Below are 8,212 nucleotides of genomic sequence, written 5' to 3' on the forward strand. Positions count from 1 at the left end.
TACCTTCCTTGGTACAATCCCTGAACAGGTATTTTTGGTTATTAAAAACATGGAGTTCTTGTACTGAAGGTAATTTCACTTGAAGGTAAAATCATCTCTCCAGGACAATTAAACATTCATAATAATCGATACAGGTATTCGGTTTTGTTTACCTGTTTCGCAATTACTCGCAATTAATTTTAGGAGAACACAAATGATTCCCAGACCGTGAAACACCTGGACTGCAGTTTATACCTGGGTCTGGATTCGAACCCGGACATGTTCAATATCGTCGGTAAAGAAGGATCATTTTAGCCATGATGGTAAATGTCCAGGTGAAGTACATGACATTCCCATTGCTCTCCCTCACACCAATCCCCATTTCTTACCTGTACAGGTGCTTCCAGGTGTTCAAATCGAAGGTTGTTCTTTATAAACGAACGAATACTGTATCAAGCTCCAGGTAAATTGTAATGAGCTAAAGATTCCACCGACAACCACCAAGACATTCCTCCTGGGAGACAAGATCACGTTTACTGATTGTTATCGAGTCGTGAAACGAACTGTTGAAACACCCGTCTGTGACGTCACAGCGCATTATGATGACACAATCCACCGACAACCCCCAAGACATTCCTCCTGGGAGACAAGATCACGTGTACCGATTGTTATAAAGTTCGTTCGATCGAACATTGAGTTGTACAAGGACAGGGAATCGGGACTCCAGGTTACACCAGCCATTGTACGGTGTACACGTTTAAACCAGGTATCCAACAATGGTCTTTGAACGTGATTCACTTCGCTCGAGGAATCGACTCAGAAACGATGGGACACGCGTTACAAACCGGGTTACCTGGTGTGGATCGGGTTTTCAATCACACCTTAATACTCTATGTCGTGATGACGTTTTATTACGTTGGTGCGTGTACGATGACGTAATACGTCGGTGGAACTATCCTGGTGTCACGTGTTCCCGATAATCTAACAAATGCTCGTCGTACCTTTACCTTGTTTACAGGAGTGCCTCGTGGGTTTCAGCAGGAATGTGTAATTCGTTCAGGATGCCGGCGATAGCTTGCCTACTCTTCGCGAAGGAGACCGTGGGATCTTTAACATTCACCAAGTAATGCGAGCACACAGGACGTCCAGCTTCACGTCCATCCGAGGGACGACGGTGAACACATTGATGAATCACCTGCTTGCGAAGCACCTGGACGGCAGTTTATACCGGGTCGGGATACGAACCCAGCCGCCCGCGGTTGTCTGGAACTTTGGAAACTCGTTGCTCTTCAATAAGATAATCTACAATGTAAAACACAATGTGTGTGTGTGTGTGTGTGTGTGTGTGTGTGTGTGTGTGTGTGTGTGTGTGTGTGTGTGTGTGTGTGTGTGTGTGTGTGTGTCCCTTCATAAGGGTCGGCTTTAAAGGCTTTGAATAGTGCTTTTGGAGGGATTTGAAGGGGGCCGGGTGGGTTAAATGGGAAATCTTTGAACACGACTGTGTCAACCGGTTAAAATAACTAAAAGCCTGAGAACCCAAAAGACCCCAAGGACCCAGAGGACCCAAAATACTCAGTAGTCTGTTAAAGACACAAAGGATCATGGTCCAAGAGTAGGCCGGTCGTTGTATAAACAGGTCCCCAAGGACCGAATGTCCCCAAGGTCCAAGGTACCCAAGGACTGAAATGACAAAGAGGACCCAAAATACCCCAAGGGACTCAGCAGACCCCCAAGGACTCTGAAGATCCAAAATACCCCAAAGACCCAAAAAACTGAAAAGACCCTAAAGACCCAATGGACCCCAAAGACCCAAAATACCCTATAGACTGTTAAACATCCAAAAGACTGAAAAGACCATGTAGACACAATGGACCCAAAAGACCCAAAAGACCCCGAGGATCAAAAGACCCAGAGGAACCAAAAGACCCAAACAACCCTAAGGACCCAAATGACAAAGAGGACCCAGAAGGACCCAGAAGACCCCAATGACTCTGAAGACCCAAAATACCCCAAAGACCCAAAAGACTGAAAAGACCCTGAAGATCCCGAACACCGAAAAGACCCCGAACACCGAAAAGACACCGAACACCGAAAAGACCCCGAACACCGAAAAGACCCCGAACACCGAAAAGACCCCGAACACCAAAAATACCCTGAACACCAAAAATACCCCGAACAGCGAAAATACCCCGGAGCAAAAATACACCGAACACCGAAAAGACCCTGATGACCCAGAATACCCCGTCGACCTCAAATATTGAAAGGACCCCGAAGACCCAAAATATTCCAAAGACCCCCAAAAAACCCAAAGATCTCAAAAAACCCCGAACAACAAAAATACCCCGAATACGCAAAAGACCCTGAATACCCAAAATACCCCAGAGACCCAATGGACACCAAAGACCCAAATACCCTGAAGACCCAAATTATCCTTAAGGACACTGAAGACAAAAAACATTCAAAATATCAAAAATAACCAAAATACTGAAAAGACACCAAAGACCCAAAATACACTTGAAGGGAAACCCAAATGCAATTTTTTTTCTTTCTGAAAACCATTGACAATCATTAATCAGTCTAATTTGAAGGGGGTTTTCTTTTATTTCATTTGTGAATCATAAAGTGCCGAAAAAAAGCCATAGAGTGTCGATTTTCGAATATGCCAGTGACATCACATTGTGATCTCACTGTGATCCTGCTAGCGACAGTACATAGAGACAGTGCATTCTGAGCTACTCGGATTCTGATAATGATTGGGAATGTTGGAGGGGGTGAGGGTGTGTGGGTTGGTCGTTGGTATTGTTAGCTAGGGTGATGTTTGCTGGGGGATGGTGTGGGTTGTTTGTGCGTATTGTTGGCTTGGGTGACGGTTGAAGGGGGATTTTGAGGAGATGGTGGAAGTGAGGAGGGGTGAACAGGTGCGTGTGGTTTGGTCGTGGGTGTGGTTAGCTATGGGGATGGCTGATGTTTGTTTTTTTCTGGAAAATTGAGATGCCTCAAAACCTAGGCCACCTGAGTTGAACAGAAATCCAGCAATATTACCAAAGGAAATAATCAAGAAACCCAATTCAAAGCAGTTAGTCCGTGGGCTCAGTAGGGTTTACATGCACCCCCCCCCCCCCCCCACAACTTAACTTCCTGGGTATGTCCATGTACCCCCCACCCTAGGGGTTAGGAAAAACCATGTTAACAGAAAAAAACTCATTCCCTCATAGTCTGACCTCTGGTGACCTCATTAGTGACCTCATTTGCATATAACACATATCATTGTAAAGAGTGTCCCAGGACAAACATTTTGAGGGGTCATATGCAACCATAGGATGACTCGGTAAAAAGTTATGGCCATTTGAATTTCGCCTACCCCTAATTTTCGGAAATCACTGACACAGGGGGGGTAACATCAAAATATGCGTGGGAGGTACCTTGGGAATGAGTTTTTTTAGCCGCGTCGCAGACGCTGCTCATAGAGTGCCCTCTGCTGTTGTTGTTGTTGTTCTTCTTGTTCTTGCAGAGAAGACAAAACCTCAAAGCTCCACCCATTCTGGGAACCATAGCTCCACCCATTCTGGCAGAGCCTTCATATAAACAAATATCCACCATTTTATTAACTCGCATAGCTTTGAGGCCTGTTTTGTAGGCCCGTGGTGTCTTCTTCTCTCACACAGTTTTATTTCAAATCAAATTCGATATATCATTTCATTTTTCACAGTCGCTAACATAGTTTTAGACTCGGTTGAAAAAAAACGGGCAGAAAATCCGATGAAAGTTGCCCTTTATAGACCGAAATGAATTCTCAAAGGCCTGTAACTTCAAGTCCATTGAGATATTTTTTTTTTAAATCGCGGCATGGTGAGTCATACACCGCCCGAAATAAGAGACGGGATAATGCCGAGATATATATATTTTGTTTAAATCGCGGCATGGTCAGTCATACACCGCCCGAAATAACAGACGGGAAAATGCCGAGATATATTAAAAATTCGTCCATTTGATGACAATCGTCACGATGAAATATTTAATTTATACGTCGTCACAATAATGTGGAGAGAGGAGCATAGCTTCGTTCACGTGTCGCCACACTCGGGAAATTGCCGAGATATATATATTTTAAATCGCGGCATGGTCAGTCATACACCGCCTGAAATAACAGACGGGAAAATGCCGAGATATATTAAAAATTCGTCGCCACACACGGGAAATTGCCGAGATATATTTTCGCTTTGCACAAAAATAACATCAAGTAATCGAATCAATAGGAATGTCCTGTGCCTATAACATCGACGTTATAGGCACAGCTGCATCTAGGCATTGTGTAACATCGACGCGGCTTTTGTTTTAATTAAAACTTTTTGTACTTGTTTCTGTTAACATGGTTTTTCCTAACCCCTAGGGTGGGGGGTACATGGACATACCCGGGAAGTTAAGTTGTGGGGGGGGGGGGGGGTGCATGTAAACCCGACTCAGCCCATGGACTAAGTTGCATCAGCAGAAAATGTGTTGTATGCTTGGAACAAGAACGCCCATAGCATAACTACGAGGTTCGCTCGTAGGGCGGGTATTCTGCCAGTATTAATAAATGTGCAACTTTACTCACGTGAGGAAGGGAAGGAACAATTCGTTTTATATGGAACACAAATCCACGTCAACCACAATCACGAGCTGAAGTAATACATGGGAAAACATGGAAATACCACAGTGTACCTGGAGAAATACCTTGGCGATCACATTGGGGATTCGGCACACGGATGTTTAAATCGGCTTGGAAGTTGGAAGGCGCGTTGGTAAAAACCAAAGCGAAACTCTGTTTCTTCATTTAATATTCCTTTCAACGTTCTATTATTTTATAATCGTTTCTATATAAAATGTCTTCTGATTCGTTCCTTACTTAAAACCATTTTTATATGATGACAAAAAGCAAGTTTAAATGAAAAGGTAATGGGGAGAAATTACACACGCTGCTGCTCAGATGACGTCAAATTTATTGATCGAAGGTGAGCAATGCCAAGAGTGGTACTGATATGCGCGATCGATCGATGCCTGCGCGAACGATGGATCCATTGATAGCGCAGCACGATCGGTCGATCGATAGCGCAAGTCCAATGATGGCGCATAACATACACATGCATCAAGTATACTTGCATAATGTACATTTGCATAATACATTGTACATTTGCATAATACATTTTTACATTTGCATAATACATAGCCCCTTGCATAATACAATGTGCATTTGCATAATACATTGCATATTTGCATAATGCATTGTACATTTGCATTATAACACAGGTTTCATCGATACCAATAATATCTAATGAATCCCTGTGAAATTATCAATGTAAAATCATATCTGACATTGTGTGACGTAACACTAAATTTGAGGTAAAAATTTTGAGATATTTAATTGATATTTCCCCTTTTTATACTTAAAATAATTAATTGATAATTCCCCTTTTTATAATTAAAATAATTAATTGATATTTCCCCCTTTTATAATTAAAATATTTAATTGATATTCCCCATTTTTTATTATCTATTGATATAAAATAAATGTGTCACTCCCCACGATGCCCACGTGGATTTACATTCGTGTGATGTTAAAAAGGATTCCTAAAAGTTGTTTCACTTTTTACCAAGTAACAAACTCGATTTTAGCTCACCTGGACCTTAGTCCGGTAAATTTATCGATCAAGCAGTGTCCAGGGTAAATAAGTGACTGAGAGAGACTGTGTGTGTGTGTGTGTGTGTGTGTGTGTGTGTGTGTGTGTGTGTGTGTGTGTGTGTGCGTCAGTGAGTGAGTGAGTGAGTCCGCAAACACTTCAATCATTACTACTTGAACCAAACACACGATTTTGACCAACCTGACCACAAGATGCATTCCTGATCCCTAATAAAGGTGGATTGATTGACCGCATCAAAATCTGCGCTCATTGGGGGCGCCTCCTGGAGGGGGAGGGGGAGGTGGATGGGAGGTTTGCCTCGACCCAAAATAGGTATTTACTTTTTTCTCCGAAACTACACAAACTATTTCGATGAAACTTGACTACAACCTTCATCAACCGTGATGAACCAAAGTTTGTTCACGACGTTAAAAAAAAAGCAATGTCTGAGGAGATCTGTGGGGTTTCCGTTACTGTTGCTCCTGATCCAGGAAGCTTCAGGATCCGCAGTCCCATTTTTATTTCCACGATTATTCACTTTAATGTTGAACTGATGCATGATTTAACCAACTCATCCATTGTTTGGATTAAATGATGTCGATGTTCGTCAGTGTACGACCACGTTTAACCCATAACGCTCTGAAAACTGAATGGAATTGAGGTTCAGGCCCTTTGGGATGCTGGTTCCCAGGTAAGCAAAGCAAGCAGGGATCGGCTATAAGATAACTTGCGAGACACCGTTGTATGACGAGTAGAAGAAATCCTACAGGATGGATTGTGATTAAAGGATGAAAATGGAAGCCCCATTCCATTTGAAGGATGTTTTGAAGCAGAGTTTAAGCTTAAAAACGGTGGCAGAGAAGAGTCTGTTTTAGTCCCTGTTTTGGTGAGAAAGGGACCGGTGAAAGACACAAGAATTGTCTTCAACGTCATTTCCGAGTTGATGGTTCAGAACAAGGACAAGTCTGACGATACAGTAGTGCCACCTGAGTCATTCATTTCTTTGTTTCCGGAACTGAGCCGATCACAAATACATACAGTCACCCAGACCGTGCAAAATCGGGAGGAGGGACCAGTTTCCATGTATACAGGCCGTCACTATACTCAAACTCTTCCTGGGAAAACAACAAATATCCCTTATGTTCGTTCTTTTCCACTCGCAGTCAAAACACCCACAATGTGAGAAACTGACAATGAACAGTGGTGGGCAGAAGGGGAGACAGTGACACATTTTTGTATACTTAGTCTCTGCTCCGCTGAGAGCTAACACATGGAACATATTGTTACGGATCCGGGGGACAACACTCCCATTAGCAAAGGGGGGGGGGGGGTGTTAATCCCCTTGTCCTGTTAAGCTGGCCGTCCACCAGTCCTGGAAGTATGACGTCACTTCCGGTCGGTGGTGAGTAGGGTTGTAAGCCCAATCCGTCTTACTACCTAATTACCACCACCGGCCGTAAGCGAGGAGATATTCCCACCCGGGCCGCAGCGTGAATGGATGCGCAGAGCGAAGCGAGCTGTGACTCGGGCCGTTAACAAAAGACTAAACCTGATTCTGAGCATTGGCCGAATCGTGCCACAGGTACTCAATAGGGAAAAGACTAAAGCAATCGGGGGAAGAAGAAACCAAAAGGGTAAGAAAGAACACAGGTTTATTCACTATCTACAAGAGGAAATGAAAGAAGGGAATATACAAGGAGAGGAAGAAGCAGATACACAGGGCAGCCTTAAAACAGTCTTATATTACCATACGCACAGACAGAACAAACAGACTTACACGAATAGGGAATGGCAGGAAGGAATGGCTGGAAGGGGGAGAAGGTCCAAGCAGATGGCAGGGCAGGAAGTTCCGGGCAGATGGAACAGCGTCGAGGCCCGCTCCAGGTCGCGCTCCGGTCCATGCTCCGGGCTTGAGGCGAAACCCGGCGGCAGCTGCACGTATCGGTTTCACGAGGTCGGACGATGCGTATGTATTGCTGTATTGTCGTCGTCAATGGACCGACTCTCCTGCCTTATGATTCAGCTGTATATTCATCTGTTACCTCGTATCTCGGACCTTCACACTCATCTCTTGAAGCAGTCCCTTCCAGCTGCTTTTATTGGGCGTTCTTGTATCCAGCCGCCGGCTCCTAGGACACGCCTACCGGTCGGCTCACCTCGGCCCTGGTTGGCCGGCGAGGGCTCGCTGGCTCCACCTCTTGAGGAGACATTGACAGGCCACGCCTCGTTCCTGGTGCTCGAACCCACTCCTCCCCTTTTTCCTCCAGATGATCACGTGCGTAATGGCGGCTTGGGGCCAGCAAACAACCAAAAGGGCAGCGAACGCTGCAATACAGCTACTGGCACTTTGAAGAGATGATTGGGGATAATTGAAGGGGCCTATCTTATTTGATTAATACAACGCAGATTCAACTATTGGGAACAGATCCTTAACTAAAACACATAATAATGAGATAACTACAGAGAGGTCCTATGGTGTTCTACGTGTTGTACATGGACTAACTAGGGTGCGATCTTTAATATTAACCAAATAATGGGGATATTTACAGGGGATTATTTATAAGGGAACATTTACC

The sequence above is a fragment of the Myxine glutinosa genome, chromosome 1 (genome assembly GCF_964187855.1).
Source record: "Myxine glutinosa chromosome 1, kmMyxGlut1.1, whole genome shotgun sequence".
NCBI lineage: Eukaryota > Metazoa > Chordata > Myxini > Myxiniformes > Myxinidae > Myxine > Myxine glutinosa.